Source organism: Strongylocentrotus purpuratus, unplaced genomic scaffold (genome assembly GCF_000002235.5).
Source record: "Strongylocentrotus purpuratus isolate Spur 01 unplaced genomic scaffold, Spur_5.0 spur5_scaffold_1, whole genome shotgun sequence".
NCBI lineage: Eukaryota > Metazoa > Echinodermata > Echinoidea > Camarodonta > Strongylocentrotidae > Strongylocentrotus > Strongylocentrotus purpuratus.
In genome coordinates, this window is record NW_022145594.1 from 4,826,249 (window position 1) to 4,852,059 (window position 25,811).

At 36.8% G+C, this 25,811-nt stretch overlaps 1 long non-coding RNA gene across 1 annotated transcript; it reads left to right on the plus strand.

Annotated features, from left to right (window-relative positions):
• The first annotated feature begins 21,525 nt into the window (after positions 1-21,525).
• LOC105442910 lies at positions 21,526-24,241 on the plus strand. Its single transcript, XR_004062580.1, has 3 exons — positions 21,526-21,665; positions 23,098-23,222; positions 23,716-24,241. It is a non-coding gene; the product is annotated as an uncharacterized LOC105442910 (long non-coding RNA).
• The last annotated feature ends 1,570 nt before the right edge of the window (positions 24,242-25,811 follow it).

Below are 25,811 nucleotides of genomic sequence, written 5' to 3' on the forward strand. Positions count from 1 at the left end.
CATACCGCCGATTTCATTGGCCATTGGAGACAATCATAAAGATTTGATGTTTTGTTCGGTCCCTAGTTGGTCTGGAGTTTGTCTTATTGTTGGTGTGGCTAGGTTATGAAGTACATTTAGCGAGTTGCGCCACAGGTTGCACTCCCAACTATGCTATGTATACACTGTTGGTTTTGACTGTTTCACGTAAAGTCAACTATTCTAAAATACACCCAGTCCGTGTCACAAGAGCCTATATCTACACTTGGACCGAGTTCTTTTGTGTATTGAGGAACCCTATTGTTAATGTGCGGTTTTTCTCAATGGAATGGGGTGATTAAACTCTCCTTTTATTGACCGATCTCTCTGGACATAGTGACTGATTGTAGTATGGGGCACAATATACTGTATACATGTGCAGTAGTTGCCCTACTTTTCACTATGGCAGTACTTGACTTCAACTTCAACTGTAGCCATCGACGTGTCTACAGCACACAGAGTCTTAAGAACATTGGCAGTGGAGTTGAGAAGTTTAAGATATCCTCAAATGTCTACCAGACTTTGAAAGATGGCGGTATATGGTCAAATCGACACACCAGGCGTGGCCGGAGATCATGGATCAAGCGACAGCGGCCAATTCCAGTTCTTATGCCAGACAGAAGCCCTAATATTCATAAGGACCTTCCAGGGCCTCAGCGTCCACGCTCACTCATCACAGTCAAACTAGACCCGGCATTAAGAAATGCCATAGCTTCATCCACGCGAATCGGAGTGTGGAACGCTCATCCCATGAAGAACAAGGCAGCTGAAGTGTGTGACATTGTTCTTTCTGAGAAGTTGGACATCCTTGGCGACGGCCGTGACGGACCCTGCTTTGCCGAAATAAAAGACACCCTGCGAGACTTCAAACCTCTAAAACTGCTTCGTAAAGGACGGCGAGGTGGAGGCATCTGTGTATTGGTTCGATCCAGCCAGTTCTCCTGTAAATCACAACCCCTGTCCTTTGAGACTTTTGAATGCTTACAGCTTTCGATTAGCTGCAATGGTAGAGAAACCTTGACACTGGTTACTATCTGCAGACCACCATCTGCACAGAGAAGCAATTCATCAGCAATATTCTTCCGAGAGTTTTCAACGCCCCTGGAATCCATTAATCTTTGTGCAGGTCGTCTTGTCATCTGTGGGGATTTCAATTTCCACGTGGACGATCCTTCCAACCCGCAGGCACAAACTTTGAGTGATATTCGTTAGGCAGCAGGCTTAAAACAGCTTGTCCACGAGGATACGCATACACACAGTCACACCCTTCACCTCGTGATTGTCAAAGACAATGATGAAGCTTTTATAAATGTAATGTTTCCTGGGAGAAATTTCAATAGTTTAAACATATTTGTGGCTTACACCCAGTAAATAAGATCGATTGATCGATATTTAATTGAAAAACAAGTCAGAAAAACCTAGAGTAGATGGCAGGTTCAAATCCCGCTGGTTCCAAGATTTTTTCTGACTTGTTTTTCAATTACAGATCGATCAATCGATCTTATTTACTGGGTGTAAGCCACAAATATGTTTAAACTAATGATGAAGCTGTTAACGATATTACAGTCCTTACCTCGGCACCATTAGAACATGCAGCAGTTATTTTTAATGTTATGTTCCACCACTCGCTCTCTGCACAGTATTGACTACATGTCTTTCAGGAGTAGCATCGTAGAAAAATTTGCAGTAGCCACAGACGTGGAAAAACTTGATGTCAACGCGAAAGTGGACCTTTATAATGACAGCCTTTCTACCACTCTCGACCATCATTTCCCTGCTCGTGAAAAGGATGTGCAATTAAGACCCCATGCACCATGGTACGACAACGCTCTCCGGACATCCAACGGAATGTTCGTCGGCTAAAAAGGAAGTGGAGAAAGTCCAATCCCAGATCAACGCAGGATAATGAGAACATGAAAAAGGCAGTAACAGAATATAGCTACCTTTTAAAGAGGACGAAACAAGAATATCACCGAGAGCTGATTAAGACCTCTGACTCCACACAGCTCTTTCATGTCGTGAAGAGTCTTACTACTGAAAGGCCTGCTCAATCCCTACCAGCATACCCTCATGAAACTGATATAGCACGTGAGTTTCTGAGTTATTTCACCAGCAAAATAGGCAACCTTCGAGCCACCTTGGAAATGACATCGCGGAATACTGGTGTTGAGAATGATATCAAGATGGATTATCGGCTCGAGAACTTTAAACCTGTCAGTGAAGAGGACATTTTGAAGATCATAAAATCTTCTAAAGTAAAATCAAGTATATCTGATCCGATACCAGCACAGGTCGTTATGCAATGTATGGAGGAACTTCTACCAGCCATTACAGACATTACACATTAGTCTCTGCAGTCAGTCTTCCCTGAAGCTCTCAAGTCTTCTTTGATTATACCAACACTTAAGAAACATAGCCTTGATCCTGATTGTCTTCGAAACTATCGGCCTATCTCAAATCTTCCCTACCTCGGCAAGATCATCGAACGAGTTGTGTGTCAGCAACTTATGACCTATCTGAGAAACAACGCTCTGCTTGCTTCAAGACAGTCAGCTTTACAGACCATCATTTAGTGTTGAAACAGCTCTGACCAGAGTGCAAGATGACCTATTGAAAACCCTTGATGACGGTAATGAAGCAATGCTGGTTCTCCTCGATCTGAGCTCAGCTTTTGACACTGTTCAGCCTCCTTTGGCATCACTGGTGCTGTAAAAACGTGGCTTGCCTCTTACCTGGAGGGAAGGGAACAACGATTACTCATTGGTGGTAAGACGTCCAGCTCTGAAGTGATTAGATGGGGAGTACCACAGGGGTCAGTGATATGGCCACTGCTATTCATATGTTATACAACTCTTCTTCAGAGTATTGCAGAGCAGCACAACGTTGAGTGTATGATGTATGCTGACGACCTGCAATTGTACACATCTACGAATCCTGCTATAAGACACGAGTCAAAAGAAAGACCAGAGTTATGTATCAGGGAGATTCGCAATTGGATGAAGGATAACATGCTTGTTATCAATGATGACAAAACTGAAATGCTTCATTTAACATCATCCAGGAAGCGTGGCCCTAATCAGGAACTGTCTCCGCTCACGGTTGGTGACACCAGCAGCACAACTGTACGATATCTTGGAGTTGTGCTGGATAATCACTTAACTCTACAAAATGTTAACTCCATCTGTCGGAATGCATCCCAAACTCTCTACAAAATCGGAAAGATAAGAAATATCCTCGACAATCAGACAACTGAGATCCTTGTCCACTCTTTTGTCACCTATCTTCTTGATTCTTGTAATTGTTTCGTCATCAATCTCCCCAATAAAGACATCGCCAAGCTTCAGCGAATTCAAAATTAGCTGCCAGTCTAGTTTCCAAATTACCAAGGCAAGAGCACATCACTCCTACTCTACAGGAACTCCATTGGCTGCCCGTATCCCAGAGGATCCAGTACAATGTCATCCTTCTAACTTTCAAGGCACTTCATCAACTCTGTCCCAGCTACATATCTGAACTTGTTACAACGTAAGTACCCACTCTACCCCTCCGCTCTGCATCTCAACACCTCATTGGACCTACGAACGATAGGACAAAGTCATACGGATCCAGAAGATTCTCATCTGCAGCTTCGCGTCTTTGGAACTCTCTCCCCACTACCTTCCGAACCACCACAGACTTAACTTTCTTTAAATCACAACTGAAATCTTACTTGTTTAAAAACGCTTTCTGATGTCATTTAAACTGCATTATTGTATTCATCAAAATTTAATAACATTACTGTACTTTGTCATAATTTGCTTTCATTTCTCTGTAATTGATTTTTATAATAATTGATTATTATTAATCTTGTCCCTATTTTGATATTTCCTTAGTTTATGAATTAGTAGTTATGTGTAATTTTTTTGTTTTATGATTGTAAAGCGCATTGTTATTTTCTCTGAAGATGAAATGTGCTATAGAAACCTAGGTTATTATTATTATTATTATTACATTGAGCAATGCAGTGATAACCCACACCGAGTATAATCACAAACTCACTTGATTGGTCAATGGAAATGATCTCAACCTCCATTTCCAGGAAGGTGTAAACCTTCGCTCCTATGACTGCAAACCACATCTCATTGGTACCTACATAGACATCATCAGGCTCGTCTCTATATCCATGGGTAATTGTGGTGATGACAGACTGACTGTCAGACGGATCATTACCTGTCCCTATTTGGAACATTACACCACCATATTCGAGATACAAATCGTGGAACACGATTCGAAAACCATACGTAGCATTTGTTTGTAGCAAGGTTAGATTGTACAATCGGCTGGTCCTGTAGAACGGTATGGAGATGAAATGTGATTTGCCTTCCTGCAGATAAGTTGCTGATTTATCTGCAAGATTTTTGTTTTGGTAAAGACAAGAAAAAAGAAAAATTTGAAGAAGAAAACGTAAGAAAAGAAAAAGAAACTTCCAGAAGAAAAAATGGGCTGGCAAACCTCAAGGCTGATCCATTTTTGTGTCTGATAAACAATATAACAAATTTATCCCATTTCTTCATAATATACCTGACTTAACGAAATGCACAAGACAAACTTTTAAATTACAGGTTTCTATGTGACGATGTTTAACACAATGGAAAAAAAAACATCAATTACTTGTAGGTTAATCGTGAAAGTGTTGAGAACGTTGAATAAAAGGAAACTTTGTTTAGCACATAGGAAAGTTAATATCAGTTGACCTTAAACTTACTGCATGCTAGTTCATCCTCATAATGATCGCAGTGGTAAAGCCCATCGCACAGGACAGTCGATGAGACGCTCATGCTGGAGCTTAAACAATCAAACAAGGCTGGTAGAAGATAGAAAATGGAAAATATTGGTAGCTCATAATGCTTGAAATGTTCACAATTAATTACACTAAGTTTTCTTTGACTATTTTTTCAATGGGGGACATTGTGTATCGTCATGTAACATGTTTGTCGCATCATCCTCTCACCGACTCCATACCATCACTTTCATTGGCCATTGGATGCAATCATGACGATTTGATTATTTGTTCGGTCCCTAGTCTTATTGTTGGTTGTTACTAGATTATGAACAACTTTGGGCGATGAATTGATATCCAACATACATTATATTCAAATAAGACAAATCGAGAATAATTTCACACTCACTTGATAGGTCAATGGAAATTATCTCAACATCCATTTCAAGCCCGGTGAAACCCTTCCCTCCTATGACAGCAAACGACATCTCATTGGTACCTACATATACATCATCATGCGCGTAGCGTGTATATTCTTGGGTAGTTGTGATGACAGACTGAATGTCAGACGGATCGTTACCTGTCCCTATTTGGAATGTTGCATCACCAAAATAGAGATAAGAGTGGATCACGATTCGAAAACCATACGTAGCATTTGTTTGTAGCAAGGTTAGATTGTACAATCGGCTGGTCCTGTGGAACGGTATGGAGATGAAATGTGATTTGCCTTCCTGCAGATATGTCGTGGAATGATCTGTAAGCATTTTTTTTAAAGTCAAGTAAGAAAGAAAAATTTGAAGAAGAAAACGTAAGAAAAGAAAAGAAAAAACAAACTTCCAAAAGAAAAAGTGGGCTGGCAAACTTCAAGGCTGATCCATTTTTGTGTCTGATAAACAATATAACAAATTTATCTCATTCCTTCATAATATACCTGACTTAACAAAATGCACAAGACAAACTTTTAAATTACAGGTTTCTATGTGACGATGTTTAACACAATGGGAAAAAACATCAATTACTTGTAGGTTAATCGTGAAAGTGTTGAGAACGTTGAATAAAAGGAAACTTTGTTTAGCACATAGGAAAGTTAATATCAGTTGACCTTAAACTTACTGCATGCTAGTTCATCCTCATAATGATCGCAGTGGTAAAACCCATCGCACAGGACAGTCGGTGAAACGCTCATACTGGAGCTCAAACAATCAAACAAGGCTGGTAGAAGTTAGAAAATGGAAAATATTGGTAGCTCATAATGCTTGAAATGTTCACAATTAATAACACTAAGTTTTCTTTTCCTCAAAAGGGGACATTGTGCATCGTCATGTAACATGTTTGTCGCATCATCCTCTAACCGACTCCATACCATCACTTTCATTGGCCATTGGATGCAATCATGACGATTTGATTATTTGTTCGGTCCCTAGTCTTATTGTTGGTTGTTACTAGATTATGAACAACATTGGGCGATGAATTGATATCCAACATACATTATATTCAAATAAGACAAATCGAGAATAATTTCACACTTACTTGATAGGTCAATGGAAATTATCTCAACATCCATTCCAAGCCAGGTGTAAACTTTCGCTCCTATGGCAGTAAACCACATCTCATTGGTACCTACGTAGACATCATTAGGCTCGTCTATATATCCATAGATAGTTGTGATGACAGACTGACTGTCAGACGGATCATTACCTGTCCCTATTTGGAACGTTACACCACCATGTCTGAGATACAAATAGTTGAACACGATTCGAAAACCATACGTAGCATTTGTTTGTAGCAACGTTGTATTGTACCATTGGCTGGTGGTGTAGAGCGATATGTAGATGAAATGTGATTTGTCTTCCTGCAGGTATGTTGCTGAATTATCTGTAAAGACAAGAGAGAATGACAAATTTAAAGAAGAAAACGTAAGAAAAGAAATCAATGAGAAATTTCCACAAGAAAATCGGGCTGGCAAACCTCCAGGCTCATCCACTTTTGTGTCTGATTAATAATATAACACATTTATTTCATTTCTACATGATATACCTGACTTCTATGTCCCTTTTGCAGCCAACATCAAATTCTGTAGAACTTTGCAGGAATTATGAATATGTCATGTATGTCCTATCTGTGAAATTTAAACGGTAGAAGTGTCCTAATATTCAAATCATGCAAGGAAACCCGTTTACTTCCTAGACTTCACTGTCAGACACTATTGAGTGACTGACTGGCTTTTTTCATCTTTGGTAATAACATACATAAAATGAGCTGTAAATGGTACATAAGCATTTGTCTACATCAATAACCCACTTCTTGTAATGGCCAAAATCAAACTGATTGAATCTTTGCGCAGCATAAAACGTACGACCATTCGGTACAATGGTCTGAAAAATCAGATTATTACTTACTGGCTCTATAGCTCCTAAGTCGATTCGACAACTAATAGTCGTTATTTTCCCACTTAAAGACATTTTCAAGCCCCCTTTCTTTTAGGGAAGTTCTAAATTAGTATTGTCTTTCAAATGCCGTTGGAATTTAACCTTTTTATTTTTTTGGCCTGCAAATGGCACATAGTACGATGGTAAAATACATAAATTACATTAAGGTGATCGTGAAAGTGTTGAGAACGTTGAATAAAACGAAAATATGTTGAGCAGATAGGAAAGTTAATATAAGTTGTTCTTTAACTTACTGCATGCTAGTTCATCCTCATAATGATCGCAGTGGTAAAGCCCATCGCAAAGGACAGTCGATGGTATGATCTTCTTGGAGATTGAACACGTGAATAAGGCTATTAAGAGAGAGTAAATTATTAGGAAAAGCTATCCTTTTGGTAACAAATAGTTATTTTAAATTTCACCAATGATTGTGTTGGAACGTGGCAATTAAAACATGAAGTTAAAACATTCATTCTCCCACAAAACAAATCAAACCATAAAAAAATAATAAGTAATTCAATCATGTCGATTAATTAACCCCCAAATCATAATAGGCCTACATTTACAAATGCCAATGAGCTGACATATGGGTTCTTATCCGGGGGTTGAACCCAAAACCTCTCATACCCCAACGTAAAGGTTTTTATTGATCACTGGTAAAATTGTTCGTCGTATTATCCACTGTTATTACTGTTTGTATGAACTTAATTGTTGCTGATTATGATTTGTTATTTGTTGTTTTGTTTTTGCCAAACCTGATTCCTTTTTGTGTGTGCATTCTATCTTTGTAATATTATCACATATCAGCTTTGCCGCAAAGATTTTTGTTTTGTATAAATCAATAAACCATTTATCTAACCATCTATCTATTTTAGTCGAACCGTCAAGCTGACTCCAAACCGACTCCATACCGCGGATTTCATTGGCCATTGGAGACAATCATGACGATTTTATTATTTGTTCGGCCCCTAGTCGGTCTAAAGTTGGTCTTATTGTTGGTGTGACTAGATTATGAACTACATTAGGCAATGAATTGATATCTAACAAACATATTATAAGACAAATCGAGAATAATTTAACACTCACTGGATAGGTCAATGGAAATGATCTCAATACCCATTGCAAGCCTGGTGTAACTCTTTCCTCCTATGACAGCAAACCACATCTCATTTGTATATACATAGATATCATCAGGCGCGGATCTAATTATATATTCTTCAATAGTTGTGATGACAGACTGATTGTCAGACGGGTCATTACCTGTCCCCATTTGGACTAATTCATCACCATCGAGATACAAATATTGGAACACAACTTGAAATCCATGTGTAGCGTTTGTTTGTAGTAAAGTTGCGTTATAAAATCGTCTTGGGGTGGTGTATTGTAAGGAGATGAAATGTGATTCGCCTTCTTCAAGATATGTTGCTGAATTACCTGTAAGAAATATTTTTATAAGACAGGAAAAAAGACAAGAAACGAAAAGAAAACAAGTAACTTTAAAGGGAACCAAAACCTTCATACTAAGTTACCTTTATTGTAAAGTTTAAAAGATTTGAACAAAATCAGGCAAGGTATAAGAAAGTTAAAGCTTTTTTAATAACTTGTCACCAGAGAGCAATATTTAATTTATGACATCATTTATGGACAACTCTCCATGCCTTCTGATCATGGAATTTCACAATTCTTTCATTTTCTTCGTATTCATTTGTGTTCAAGTTCGACTTCATAAAATGTGAAGTAGAATATCATTCTGCATTCTATATCTTGTTTTCAGGGGAGTAGATTATCTCGATCACAAGAAAGAAGGAAAAACACGAAATTTGAAATACAAAATGCACGGACAGTTGTCTATAATTTATGTCATAAATTAAATATCGCCCTCTGGTGACAAGTTATTAAAAAAGCTTTAACATCCTTATACCTTGCCTGATTTTGTTCAAATGTTTACTCATCTTATTCAATTGTATTAAACTTTACATTAAAGGTAACTTAGTATGAAGGTTTTGGTTCCCTTTAACATCTGTAGATGATTCTGATCAGTTCTTCAACTAGAGATTGGTAGATAAGCTTCATCATCTTGCACCTACTAGTCTAGGACCTCCCCTCCCCCCTCCAGTACCCTATATTGTCCATACGGTATAACCCCCTTAAGTTACTTAGACCATCTAGGTCATTTCTAAAAAAAAAGGTTATCTGTCAGAGCTCCCAAAAACAGAGCCTAAAATCAGGTCAGTTTTCACCCATCTACATTATGCACACACAAATTCTTTGGAGGAAATTGTGATTAGACGTTACAAATACGAAAAAGTGACAAAATAAACCTGTCCTGATATGCAAACATACGACTTCATATTTACAGAATATGGTGCTTGGAGCCTTGGACCCAACTTCATGGGGTCTGGTGAAGTGGTATACGGGGATTAACTCGACAGCTACAGTCAGTCTGCCACACTTGTTATCAATGAATTTAAGGGTACTTTGAGAGTCAAAATCGTAAGATTGAAATGGATGACTATGCAGGACTAGTCTTTTGCTTCTACCAAGTTGTAACAAGTCGTTGGAACAAAATTGGATACCCAATAGTCCGGGAGCACAAAAGCCATAGCCCTAGTGACTAAAATATCCAAGAAAGGTCCATGAGACAAACAAAACAAGCCTATCTTCAAGACTGTCTCCATCGTAAAACTGCTAGACACCAATGAAATTCATAAAATAACGGAGGAGAATGTGAGAGAATGGGAGTTAAAATGCTTCATATTTCCGCACCCGTATTTCAACAATACCGTGTTTGTGTACCTGGGCCCTGTTTCATAAAACTTGTTATTAATAACAAGATACAATAACTGTAAGTAGCAAGGCAAGTTACACTATTCTGGTGGTGGTGATTTTTCAGTAGCTTAAATGTGATTTGCCTTCATGGAGGTATATTGATGAATGGTCTGTAAATTAGAAGAAGAATTCATGAACTATTTTCTTGTTGAGTTTATGGTTCTGCATGGTCAATTGTTCTACACATGTTAAAAATAGAAATCAAAGTTGCTCAAGCTATCATTACCATGATGAAGCTTGTGGAAAGTCATTTGGCCTTAATTGGCAAAGCTCTAAATGGCTTGTACTGGGCTAAATCTTGTCATTCACAATTTAAGCAAAAATCATCTCAAAGTCTTTTTGGACCCATGTCCGATATCCCTATTCCATGTTCGTATATGTGTACCTTACATCCCACCAAGTCTACGGTCTTCTTCACAGCACATTCTCACCATCAAACCCAGATCAATACAAGACCTAAAGTGATAGAGCACTGGCCCAAAACTTTGGAACGCTCCCAGTATCGCTACGCTCTATGGTATACGCCAAAGTATTTTAGAACGCACTAAAACTTAAATTTTTGACTAGTGTTTTCATAAATTAAAAGTTGTAAATTGTAATGCGCATTGAAAGAACCTACGGTCCTGAAATGCGCTATAGAAGAAAAATAATGTATTTGTGTTGTTATTATTATTAACAGTGGCATAGCGTAGGCCCTGTCGTTGGGTGGGCACCAGGCTTTCGTCCACTGGATAAGCGTATTTTTAACATTTTGGGGTCACATCATCCTTTAAAGAGTAAAAAAGATTCGCGTAACCCCACTCCAAAATTCATCAAAGACGATTTGTTTTCGACCCCTCGCACACATTGACGTACAGGCCATTTTTTTAGTGTACTATCCTGATCCCGATTATTGTGAGTGAGCAACCAAAAGATGGCACTTTTGATAAATCAAAAATGTTAATTTCAAAAACTAGATAAAATGTACAATTATGTAGGGTCAATTCGTCGCCAGGTATCCTCCTAATATTTCAACTTTGTGAAAAAGTGCAGGGAACGAGGGGGAAAAAAAGAATATTTGTTGTGGTATAAATTTCATTTAGATATTAAAAACAAAAATAATAAGGTTATGATAGGGCGCCATGCTGCCCGAATAATGACGCTATTAGGGCAGCGAGGTGCCCTAATATCGTTTATTATCATATGGGGATATTCATGAACCTCGGAGCATTTAACTATCCCCGTTTTACGCTTAACTCTCTTTCTGAAATGTTATTTCCTCATCAAAATACCAAAGGTGTATATATTTGGGTATCTTGCGGTTTTTGATCCCTTGTTTTCATGAAATTGACGCTATTCCAAAATGTATTTTTAATTCCACTAAAATTTTCTCCCGACATCACAGGGTGCCGCGGCACCCCGGTTGAAAAACGCTGTACTAGATGGTTAAAAATTTGAGGGGGCAGATTGTCCACACCTGGAGGTGCAATATCCCTTCAGATTGGGAACATTTCGCATTTAAAAGAGAAACATACACACACATGCATACTATCTCGGTCTCTTTTCCCGTATACCTTTATCTTTTCTGGTGTACACTACATCAAGGACGCAGATCTTATCACCACAATTTGTTTTTTTGATAATTGTTTAATGCAACTCTTAAAGTAGATTCATTTAAAAATTAAAGTGTTGTCCCCACTTACTGATTCACATAATACATGTAGTATAATTTTTGAAGAGCATTTTAGAGCACTCTATCTCCTTAAGTTATGTCATGTTAATTTTTTCTTTTCCTTCATCTCTCCCCTCAGTCTCACCTTCTTTTCCCCCCGTTCGATTTGAGGAGGGGCATCACCCCCGTGCCCCCTACCTACGCAAATGATTATTATTATTGTTATTATTATTTTTTGGTTATTATCATAATCTTTCCTAGTAATGCCTAGGATGCAGAGGCCACTCATTCGAGTAACCCAAAAGTGCCCATTTTCTTTCGAAATACTGGCTCTTCACCCATTTTATAAGTGCCTCTTTAAACCTTTGATAAGTGATGGGGTGTTTAATCGGAAAGTGCCTCTTTTACCTACATATAGGTGCCCCTTTTATTTCCAATAAGTGCCCCTTCGCCTATTCCTGGGTGCTCTTTAACCTATAATAAGTTCCCCTACTCTAATATAATAGGGGTCCCTGTTACTTTGACAAGTGCTCGATTTCATTTGCAGTAAATGGCCCTTTTTTTTCTTCCTTCTTATAAGTGCTCCTTTTTAGGTATGAGAAATACCCCTTTTCAGCTCTAATAAGTGCCCTTTTACTTGAAGGGTGACCCTTTTACTTTTTAATGAATGCCCTTTCCCCTTCTGATAAGTGCTTATTTTCCCTTCATAAAAGTGCACCTTCCTGTTCATATAAATGCCTCTTTTCACCTTTGATAAGAGCCCCTTTCAAATATGATAAGTTCTCCTTGATACTTTTGATGTAATATCCCTTTGATATGTGCCCCTTTTATCCTACATTTCCCACTATCGCTTACACATTCTGGCCTTTAGCGGTCATCTAAACAGCCATATCTAGTTTCAAAGAATCGAAGCAGCTTTGTGTAGTGACGGGAAACTTTTTTCCACCACCACAATGAAAGGCAGCAAAGCCGGGGTGGTCAGGCTCGGGGGAAATATGCCCTAAATTTCATAAGAACTAACTGTGCCCTTTTCAGAAATATAATCATGCTCGTTTTCAAAGCTATCAGATGTTCATTCTCTAGATATGTATAAAAAGTTAGACATTTTTACACAAAAATTGCCCCTTTAAACTACAACAAAAATTTCTATTCAACTGCTAATAGACGAATTTTCCAACCTATCATTCTTTAAACCTCATGCCCTTTTGAACGTCATAAAATGCCAAGGAATCTTACTGCTCTTTGTTCAGGGATATAAATGTCTCGACGATGTATATAGGAATTTTCCAACTTAAGGCATCTGCGTTTTATTATTGTCATTCATGATAAGAAAAGACTGAAACATAATGACCATAATATTTTGCTTTAAGACAACTTGTTTTATCGCCCCTTAGCTCCCCGAAACAATAGATTTGTCATATAGTCTCCTTGATGCCCCAAATTTAAAGTGACTGCGTACAATTTTTCTCAAATGCTCCTCAAAGCTTGCTCGCTATGCTCGTTTGCATTTATAGTTTATCTCTTTATAAAATATATTGAAGGTCTTTTTTTCTTTCATTGAGATTTTGTGCTTAAAATTCCATCAGGTTCGGTTATTGCGTCTAATAATGAGAAATAAGTGGTCGCAATGTGACCTCAAAAATCTTTCAGTTTTTTTCTCACTCGCTTCGTTCGTTTACAAATAAATATATTCAGACCATCACATACAATGTCAAAGTATTGTGCTGTAGCAGTATCTTAGACCATGTAAAGAGAAGATTATCCTTGATGGTGAATTAATTATAATGTAGGGGTAAATACATGTCTAAAGATTGCAATTTTTCGCTTTGCGGTTACCCTTTGTAGCTGCCCCCTATTCCAGAATTTTTTTTTTTTTTGCTTGTGCACCCCTACTTTAAAAGACACTCCACCGCTCCTGCTAGGATATGGATTAACGGAATATGTTTCAGTAGTCATCATATTCATGGGTCTTTTTTACTTTACTATGACCACCTTCAAAATCAAGCTACAATCGAACTGATCAAAAATGGAAAATGTACCATGTCTTTGGCGGCTGCACACCGAGGGATCCATCATCAAACCCCTACCTAAGATCTAAGGCTTAATACCAGAAAAAATATTACTATTTGAGGACATGAAATGCTGCTGTAAAACATGAACGTCATGATCTTGATCAGATAATGTTCCAACTAAGTTCATGAAGGAATGTGCATCGATTTCACCTCTATACTACAGAAAATATATCGAAAATAGTATATATAAAAAATAATACCATGACCGATAAGGTGCACGCGTCTCCCCAATGTTATAATAAGTCGTGTCTTGTCAATTCTGCACAAAAGCGCCTCGAAGTGACTATCAGCGTGCGGACCATCAGCCCCCCCCCCCCCCTCCATGCACTTTGATTACTATTAGACGAGCTTAGGTGAGAAATAATAAGGAAATGATGAAGAAAGTTCACAATAAAAATGCAAGAAACTAATGATGTTTCCTAATTTCTTAATTTCATCAAACAGTGGAAAAAGAATGTGAGAAAATGCGAAATATATGGTTGCATATTTCATTACGCTTTTTTCAACAATTCCATGTTCGTGTACCTGTGGCCTGTTTCGTAAAACATTTTATCAATAGCAAGTTACAATAACTGATATGAAATTGTCGCATTTGAGTGGCTGAGAGCTGAGTTTTCATATAATTTAAGAATTTGTTATTAATAACAAGTTTTTATGAAACAAGCCCCTGGTTTAAGTAATTAGGAGATATGCAATTTACCGTTTCTGCAAAGTTGCCTAAGTTGTATTGTATATCATGTATGGTAATAGGCAGCGATACACAATGCATGAGAACACGGAAATGTAGTCAAAAAGAGTTTCAGTATCAAAACTAAGGAGGTATTCTGTTACTTACTACATAATGATTCGTCCTCATAATTGTCACAGTTGTAATATCCATCGCAAACCAACGTCACTGACACGCGCATGCTTGATCCCGAACAAGGAAAGAAATCTAAAACAGAAAAAGGACGATGTGTCTTTTAGGAGTATTTGATTACTTCTGAAAATAAACATAATCTCTTAACAATAGTTACGTTAATCTCTGATCCTTTATAATGACATTTGACATCAACTGATACATTTTCAGTTACAATTGATCTTGCACTTAGACTATTGCACATGCTCTTTCGTGTTAATAGTTTTAAATACTTTTTAACGGAAGGCAGCCCGACTTAATAGTTACGTTACAAAAGGCTGATAATAATTAGTGGAGGTGGGATACCCATTTATTGGACACTCATGTCTCGGAGAATCTTGAATCATACTTTTTAACCTACAGCGATGCATATGCTCTCCTTAAGCTGGTTGGATAGGTGTTGTCAAAGTTAGTGGGAAATCTACTTCTCACGTCCTGTTTTACATTTAGCGATGTTACTGTTTATTAATAAAGCCAACATCTATATGTCACTTATGTTATCTCGAGTCATTATATTAGTAACAAAAGTCACAAGGAGTTGAACAGTAATGTCTGATTGGTGCAATTATACTCACTCAGCAAATCAATGGCAGTAATACTAACATCCACAAGGCGGATACGACTGTTTTGCCGCCCTCCTATGACAGCAAACCACATCTCATTGGTATCTACATAGACATCATCAGGACCGTATCTTGTATATCCTTTGATAGTTGTGATGACAGACTGATTGTCAGACGGATCATTACCTGTCCCTATTTGGACTTCATCACTATGACCGATAACTAACTTTTGGAACACAACTTGAAATCCATTTGTAGCGTTTGTTTGTAGTAAGGTTGTGTTATACAATCGTCTTGTGGTGGTGAATGGTAAGGAGATGAAATGTGATTCGCCTTCCGGAAGATATGTTGCTGAATAATCTGTAAGAAAGATTTGTATGAAACTAGAAAGAAAACAAAAACAACCAAAAAATGGGAAGAAAAGAAAAACAAGTAACTTTCGAATCTGTAGATGATTCTGATCAGTTGTTTAATTAGAGATGGGTAGACAACCCCAGTGATTAAAATATTCCAAAAAAGTCCATGAGACAGGTACAACAAGTCTGTCTTGAAATAAAGAAAGTTCACCGTAAAAATGAAAGACACTAACGAGTTTCACAATTTCATAAAACAGTGGACAAGAATGTGAAAGAATGCGAAATATATATATATATATGACTTCATATTTCCGCACCCGTATTCTAACAATTGCATGTTCGTGAACCTGGACCCTGTTCCGTAAAACATGCATGTTATCAATAACTTGTTACAATAACTGTAACGAGCTAAATAGTGGTATTTGATTGGCTGATATTTTTTTGTTATGAAACAGACCCCTGGTGTAACTGATTAGGGGATATGGTAATTGGGATTTCTGCAAATATACCCGAGTTGTATTCTATATCATATATTTGGTAGTAGGCAGCGGAACATAATGCGTCGGAACACAGGAATGTTGTCAAAAAGAATTTCAGTATCAAAACTAAGGAGGTAGTGTGTTACTTACTACATAATGATTCATCCTCATAATTATCACAGTTGTAATATCCATCGCAAACCAGCGTCGTTGACACGACAATGTCTGATCCCGAACAAGGAAAGAAATCTAAAACCACAAAGAGAATGATAAATTTAATTATTTACTCACTTCTTATTATAACTGCATTCATTCTTTTTCGTATTTTTTTGGTAAGGAAATACAATATGTACTTTAAAGTTTGGTTCGTACATCCTTTCTTTTATTTCAACTTTTTGTATATACCAAAGTTACGAAATTCTATTAATATCAAGTGTTGATACATACACTCTAAAAAAATAACTAGTCAAATATGATCAGAACTGATCAGATTTGACTAGATTACTTATTCAGCCGGGCACCTGCACTATCCACTATGCTAAAAGGCTAACATGTAATGAAACCTTGATGCTAACATAACAGAAAAATTAAAAACATTCAGCAAATGATACCCTTTTCTTCTTAGGAATGGCAAGCTGTACATTATGCATTGTTTAAAATTCAAGGTTCAACAGTTGACCAACAGTGACCTCTGGGCAATGCTGGACTAAGTATATACCCATAAACTCAGAAACAAATGTCATTATCCAACTAAAACATCAACTGAATAAATAAAGTTACTCATTGTTAAAATAGAATTAAATCCCTCAAATAGACAATAAATAAGTATATATGGGCCATGTCGCATGAAGAAATGCGATTAATCACATCTAAAAAAAAAATCAAACGCAAGTGTCAAATGCTTGAATATAGTTTTGTTTAAATCAACTCGTGTTTGATTGAATTAGCAACTCTTAATGCAATACAGATTTGACCTTCTGCACATAGTTGGTACCTTTAAATTGTAAAGACAAATTTGCAGTGTTTTAACAAAGGCTAAACAATTGTCTGGAAACAAGTGTTTCTTGATTGTTAGTGTTGCCTAAAATTACAATGTTCTATGACAAACACACACAAATAAAATCAACATTGTGCAAACATATATGAGTAGAAAGATGCAGCTGCCAGCTTTTCTCATTGAAGAAACACAAGTGGCTTGCAATAATTACTTTGATTAGCTCATGAGGTATCACAAATAACCATAACTTGCAAATAGCAAATTGAATAGAAGTCATTTTCTCTTATCATAATACTTTCGTAATCTAGAGAGACTTTCTCACCATGGTTTAGCTAGATGTAAAAACTAAAGCAAATCCAGGGACAAGAGCAGGTAATCCAATACTTCTTGTAATTGAAAATCAGGCAATATCTAGCTACATCAAACCACGTGACCGTATTTACCTTTTTTTTTCGAGGGGTGGAGCTTAGCAAGCGTGAGATCAGTTTAAAATGGATGGTTATTTTTAGGTCAATATAGAGATCTTCTGAAAAATCTTAGGCTGGAAAATAAGTAGAGGTGCATTCATGTTTTAAAAGGCTAAGTAAGTTGGGTGAGAGGGGCCCTTTGAAAGTGTCTACAAATTCCTTATTTACCTTGGACAAGTCCACATACAATCATGATAGATGAACATTTAAATATCCCCCAAAATCTAGGCCTACATGTATGAACATTGATAAAATGATAAAATCGTAACCGGTATACATATATTCAATGCTACTTACCCCCAACTGCAATGTGGATGAGGGATATCATCCAAAGAATGAGGAGAAGCTGGAGAACTGGGTGGGGTTTTCCGAAACACGTCGTCATTTTCATTCCGTTCATGCCACTGGGATTAAAACAAACAAATCTGATAATGTAATACGAAACAATTATTTTTAATATAATAATAATTATATAGATCAAGATGTGCTTTTAAAATAATTAAACTCATTAGAATCTAGTGAAATATATATAATTACAACAACAGCAGCAAATACTAGTTTCATAGGGAAGAAGTATCTTAAACTCAAAGGGGAAGTCGGGCCTGATGTTGCTAGACTAATAGAGAGATTCGAGCAGAGATAGACGTCTTGTCTTGAAAGCAGAGACGTGTAGCACGTTTCCGGTAAAAGATTGATCTTGTGAGGTCCCCTCTCATTTGCTAATGTTAATAAACATTCACTTCTAAAGAGGGTTTCAATCATACATGCACCTTAGATATAATCATTGCACGTAAGAAACGAGGGAAAACAAATAATGTACATGTCAGAAAATATGTAATACGTACCAAATAGAAGAGGATCTCATAATGGTAAGAAGCAAATTGGTGACACTTTATTTATCAGATTCTGCTCAAACCTTTATTGAACCTTTTCTCTAATTTTCCGTTTTTATTGAAACCAATCAAATCAGGGTGGATGTCCCCTTTTTTAAAACCTTTTTTCTCTCACATAATGTTAACATTACAGGCTATTTTCTGACATGTACATTGTATAATACATTAATATTACCCCACTTAAATTATTGTATTCTTGTATGGGCATGCTCTAGTATGCAAAATACAAATGGGCTTTTAATTTTACAAAAGAAAATTATAAGAATTATATCGCACAGCCAATACCTTGCTCATACTATACCTCTTTTTTACAACCTAATTTTTTTTTAAGTAAACGATATTTATGTTTATCAATGTGCAATTGTTATGTATTTATGCTTTAAAAAACTTTTACCAAATACTATTTTACAATATTTTCAACCTAATAAGAATAGTCATGGCCACCAGACCAGGATTTCAAATAATTTTCATATTCCAGGAGTAAGGACACTAGTTTCCCAAAATACAATTTTTTCCAGGGGTCCAAAAATTTAGAATGACATACCCATAGATATTCGACTGAGTCCATCACTAAATAATTGTAAAAGAAAATTTAAACTGTACTTGTTAAGACAATACTCAATAGTGCAATAACCTATATTCTCTTAATGTTCATCAGACAGAAAAGTGTGTGTTGGTGTGTATGGGAGAGAGTGTATGTGTGAATGCAAATTCTTTTCCTTTTTTTTTTTCTTCCTTTTTATAACAAATACAAAATTTAAATAATGTACTTAGTTTTTTATACAATTACTGGAGACAGACTTTTATATAAGGCCCGGCCTTATGTCTACTCTGTCTACTCTCCAAATACTTTCATTAATGTACATGTTTAAAATGTTTTTTCCTTGTCCATCATATCTTCTCCACTTGTGTTATCCTCATGTTATATATTGATACATGTATTATATTCTAACTTTTATATGTTTGTTTTCCTTGTATATTTTTAATGAAAGTAATGAATAAAGTGAGCTTGAACTTGAACTATAATTCGAGGGCTTTCCAGTGCTTACTTAAAACACTGAAATGTAGTTTAAACACTGTAAAAGACCATTTTTTAAAATGTTTTTAACCTGTCTTTTCAAACTCAACTCCTTCCCCTCCCCGCCATCATCCCTGGATATTTATTCATCATGTGATAGTGGGACAATGACACAGTGCATACGACTCGGGTATTACTATGTGGGATTGAGACAGGGGGTGCTTTGTATTTATAGCGTCGCCTTTCGATGAATTACATGTATATCTTATTTCTGGAAGTCGCAGTAATTTGAGATCTGCAAATAAGAGAATATTTGATCACTCAAGCAATTTGAGTTCTTAGCTTTATATTTACAAATGATCTTATCCCCTATGAGGGTTGGCGGCACCTATTTAGCATTTTAATTTTTCCCCTTTTAATTTCAGGAAACAACTCCTCACGGATTATATCATTTTTATGGTTTACATATCTTCTTTATGTAAAAGGTAATGTACATTCTACTAGGAAGCATAGCAACCGAGAAAAAACTTTTGCACCAATGAGCATTTTAGGACATAGATAGTGTGCTTTAGCCTTAACTCATTATTCCCTTCGTGATACATGTTTTTTTTTTCTTTCTTTCTGCAATTTCCCGGCTTGACGCCCCTGCTTGCAGTATTTTAATCAAAGTACCAGTCTATACACATTTAAACAAAGATAAAGATTAAACTTTTAAACACATATACATGATCTAATCTCGGTGTGTTCGACTCTCGACTCAATCTCTTTCTCAATCTTTTTCTCCCTCTGATCTTATTTCCCTTTTCCAGAGCTTTTGCAATCATTTTTTTTCCACTTTTGTGTATATTTTTTTCTTTTTGCCTTCTACTATTTTCCTCCATTTTCCCTTTTTTTTTTTTTTTATTCCCCCCCCCCCAAAAAAAAAAAAAAAATTATAGAATTTCTTACCTTCATATTTGTCTATGTGTTGATTTCTAAGCATACTTTGTTCATGTTATATTGTCAAACAGCATCTGAGGAACTGACACTTCAACAAGCTCTGCTTCAAGTTAGTTCCTCTTTTCTCGTGTTTTTTTCCATTATATTTGTCGTTTCATTGCAATTTTTTGTTGTTGATATAATTATGCTAAATATATTACTCATTGCGGATGTAGTATCGAAAATAATATCGCTAGTGATATTCGTTTGTCTCGCAATGTGATATAATTATTCTTGTATTATGTTTTGCATGAGAAATAAAATCATTTGAATCATTTCACATGTCCTCCCTCAATTTTGAAAGAAATCTAATTGTATAAGCCAAAAAACTTTGACATTTTTGAAAAAAATGTCTACTAATATGATTGATATTATATACAAAAGTCCTTGGAGGAAGAAATATCGATTGTAATGTACTTGGGGGGGGGGGGGGGGTCACAGAAGGAAGTTAGGTGCGAATTCTAAACTCCAACATCCATTATCTTCATAATTCAGATTGAAAGCCATGACTATCACCTGGGTCCTGATTTTAATGGGTGGGGGGGGGGGGGGGGAGGCCATTTCAAAGGAGGGAGGGGTAGTGTACTGAAAGTTGATTGAAAGATGTACCTTTTCTCCTTTCAAAATAATGATGTTAAATATTGGTGATTCATCCCATATCATTCTGTCATTCTTATCATGAAGTTTAAAAGATGTTTTCTCTAGATAAACACACAAATTTGTGCACCTTTGACATATTGATTCTATTATGTATGTTGCTCAACATTGTACATGCAACAGCACTCAAGGTCCTCAAGGCCTGTACAAAGAGATTCGATCATACACAGTATGTCCTCCGTAGGAGGACTAGAGGGCCAACTAAAATCGTGACCTTTGACATTCCATAGGTTTTGCATTGGATGCATTATGGGGGTTTTGTCCGATTTGAACGACGGTTTTGGAGGGTCAATGAATATTCATGAGCAATGACGTAAAAAATACGCCAACTACTGTTTGTTGATTGGCCATCGACAAAATGTTTTATGTATTAGGTCATGCATAAAACATTTTTTGCATTCCCAGAATTCCCTACGATTTGAGCACGAAAATGGCGGTTGTATGAACTGCAACTTTCAAGTTATTCAATTACGAACAATGAAACATTTTTCTTTTAAGTGAATTTCTATTATAATAGAAGTTTGTCAAGTACATCTCAGTGAAGCAGAAAATCTTCAGGCGAACATTGAAATCGAAGTGATACCCTATGATATCAAGAAAAGTAAGTAAAGATCCATTTTGTGTGAAGGTCTCTGAAATGATTGTGATGTGTTCGTCATTGCAGTGAGGGGCTCTCCGCATTGTCACAACGTATTACCCGGTTAACCCCCTACCCCATCCTCTTTTCTTTCTTCTGACCAAAGAATATTAACTGATTGAATGAACTCTAATATAAGTCATCGACGGTAATATTTTTAGAAACAATCAGGATTTTACCGTAGGTTATTTTCATTAGAACACATCTCATAATTTTAAGTTCAGTTCATAGCTTGATTACCGATAGTAATCGGTCGTAGATGTGGACCTGTTGTAGACTGCGCAAATGGCTCATTGCTAGTCCAAGCCGACGAGATCTCGTCGAGCGGTTTATGATTTTCAATTCGCCGGTGCTAGCCGGCTGTAGCACTCCACCAAGAAGCGACTGCGTTTCCTGAGCTGGCGTGGCTATAACTTTACAGTGTGTTACTGTAAAGCCTAGATCTAAGTACGTTAGACCTCTAGGCTAGTATACATAGCATAGATCTAGTCTAGCCTGAATTTTCTGTCTCTTTCGTTCGTTAGCCTCTGATTTGGGTAGGGTCGGCTCCTCTCTTTAGCCGACCCTACCCAAATCAGAGGCTAACGAACGAAAGAGACAGAAAAATTCGGGCTAAGGCTGAGCAGAGCCTAGGCTAGGCTAGGTCTACCGTCTAGTCTAGATCTAGCACTTAACCAAGTATAAACAGCATTTAACCCCGCATCTAGTATAGGCCTTGATCTAGGGCTAGATTCTAGGCCTAGGCCTAGGCCTAATGCATTCTAATAAAAAAAAAAGACTCAATAAATGCCTGGTTTAGGTGGGTCAATGTGGAAGTTATGGAGGGGGGGGGGTGCACCATCATTCTGTGCCCCCTTATTCACGGGTCTAGATCTAGGTCTAAAGGCTAAAGCCCCCTAGTAGGGTCTACTAATAATATTAAAAATAGGCAAAAGTCTAGATCTAGATCTATAGCTTGTGTTATGCCATAGCCTAGCAAAGACTTCCATAGCCATGGGTCTAGGCTCGTTTTGCTCCACTACTAGACTAGTCGTGCACATGTGTCATTATTGTGATCCAGGTCCAGATTCAGCTTAGTTTGAATGTAGATCTAGGCTAGATCTACCAACAACAACAAGAACAAAACAAACAAGGTATCACCTCCCCCCCCCCCCCCCTCTCGCTTCCCCTGATTTCGCTCTTAGTTATGTCATTGTGCCTTGTTTGAAATAATTGGTTTATTTTCAGGATTTTATGCCACCCCTTTTATGTTGGTGAGAATTCTGGATCCAACCCTACATATGACATTGATATTTCTTTCTCTAAAGGACATGAACAAAGTTATAAACTGATAACTAATGCATGCATTTGATATAAGCAGGAACCTTACTAAGTTTCTGTTTTCTTTTAATTGTAGATCCTATGGAACAAAGAAGCAGATAATGATCACAGAAGTGCAACAAAGAGCACCAGGACCTGATCATCAAATGTTATGGTGTAGATCTAATCAGGAACAAGACACCCAAGTTGAACTCTGGCAAGGTATGTTTGTATGAAGTTCGAAAATATTCAGGCTGTATAATCTAAGCCCATGCGAACACCGCACTCGACTTGGACTATATACAAAGATTTGGGGAACTGTCATCTTGTGTTGCATTATATCTTGTAATTCTCATTTATTCTTTAGCTTTATTTAGGTGACAAACTATGGTGTTGCTACAGTTTATTCTCTCAAAGGCATTTTTTCCTAAATATTACAATTATATCTAACAAACTTTTGTTCACAAAAGTCTAGCAAATAATAACTTAAAATAAATTGGAATTTACTTTTAAAATAATTGGAAATACATCTAAACCTTTACTCTTCTCTTAAAAAAAGGCCCTATCACTCAGATAGACATAAGTTTATCATTTTTAGTAAAATTAAAATGCAAGACCTAAAAAAAGTGGGGAGGTACTATTTTTGAAAATCCAATATAATGCAGCAGTTTTAATCTTATTTGATTTCTCCTCTCTTTTTGTTTTTATTATTCAGGTTGTCCCATGTAGAGGGTTTGATATCCAGGCTTCTTTTGTACAAGTCCCTAGTCCACCCTCATCTTGAGAACTGTTCCGGTGTCTGGGATCCCTACAACATCTCAGATGTCCAGGACGCTACTTCACAATGGGGACCACAAGAGAAGCAGCAGTTTGACTGAGATGATCAGCACCTTTTAGTTGCCTACTATATCTACAACTACAAGGCACTCTGCAAGAAGACTGAGAATGGTGCACAAGATAGTCTGAGGCATCTACTCTCCTTATCCCACTTAGAAACAATCTGTCTTCCTCACACCACTTGTAATCTTTAGTATTAGTTCATCTTCGTGATAGGCTACAACGCCTTTTGAAGATTACCAGAAGAAGAAGAAGAAGATATATCGAGGATCATGAAAGTAATCATTTGTTCTTTTAAATGCGTGTACATGTAACATAGTTTTTTGATATTTAATCTTAAGTCAAGTTCTGACAAAAATATGAGGGATGCTGAACTGGATAGTAAATTGAAGGGGGGGGGGGGGGGGTAAATGATGTAGTTCAATAGTAAGACTGTATTAATATAATTAAAATAATAATAACAATATTAAAAATAGTAACAATAATGACAATGATCATGATAATAGCAGTAATAATAATGATAATACAGGTAGTAGTAAAACAACAACAATAATGTCCGATGTAAGATAAAGTACTCATAAAACTCAGTATATACCTGTGCTTTACATAATAAAATAGCATGTCGATATTATTGAATATTTTTTTCTTCAAAATCTACAGTAAATTTTTACAACTGAAAGATTTGAATTCAAGAGACAGCACCCCCCCCCATCCATTTGTCATCGTTTTGTTGATGTCATGTTGGATTTAAAAAGACTTTATAGAAACAAAATATGTTGATAAATGAGTTCATAAATGTTAATAAATTAGTTAATACTGCTGAATTCTGTTCTTTTCATTTTCTTATTTTGTGAAATATATGTGATGATGCTGGTGATTATGATGATGTAGGCACTCTGTAATAATAATAATAATAATGATAATGCTGTATGACTGAGGTGAGATGGGGGCTGATGCAGTCTTGTGTAGAATTGAGTATGGTGTTCGACCTTTTGATGTTTGTTTATATCTGGCATCAGCGAGATAGATTTAACCATCTTTCCTAATGAGAGAGAAAGCGGAAATGTAACAAGAGAGTGGGCAAGACTAATGTATAAATGCAGTATAAAAAATGGTTTACAATAAAGATGAGGGGGGGGGGGGTTAAATAAAGAATAAGTCGATGCGCCGAAATGATGAAAGCATAGGTAATTGGGGTAATAGAGCCTATGGAAATGTCACTATTAGAAGGGGTCCCTGTATTGAAAATGTTACTGTTGGGGGGGGGGGGGGGGGGGGGATTAAAAAAAAATCAGTGGCGACGAATGCAAGAATGAAAAGAACGAGACAAAATTGAAATTTCATTGGGGATGGGGCACAATATGAAGATCATTGAAGTCGAGGTGAGAATGATTCATTAATTGGACACTAAAAATATGAAAATATCACTTGTTAAGTGGGCTAAATGATCAGTGCAATTTGTCTTATTTAAAAAAAATTTAAGTTAATAAACGAAAGAAAAAAAAGAGGTAAAAAATGAATTGAGTGAAATGGGGTCATTATTTTTGCCTTTTAACTGAACTGAATTTTAAAAAATGTACTTTCCATCCTGGTGACAGTGAAGTTTGTGGCCCCAACTAAGTCAACCATTTAAAAGTCTCCCCCCCCCCCCCCTCCCCACACACCTCCTTAACTCTGACCTTTGTTCTACATTTATCCGGCCCAATTAGGATTCTGTCGATATAGTAACGCATGCGCATTGTCTTTTTTTCATTGCGATAATATGCTAATAAGTGGAAAAGAGCTCATGAATATTCAAAATTTTAATTTAAATATTTTGCGCGCTGCGCGCAGTCCAAAATCCCCATTTCGCTGGTGCACTAAAAATTTGTCGTCTTCGTAGGCTAATACACGATAAGTGGAAGCAGTGTGCACTTTTGACCCTCCAAAATCTCCCCATGGCTAGACGGATGCAGAAGCGGAGTTGCACCCCCC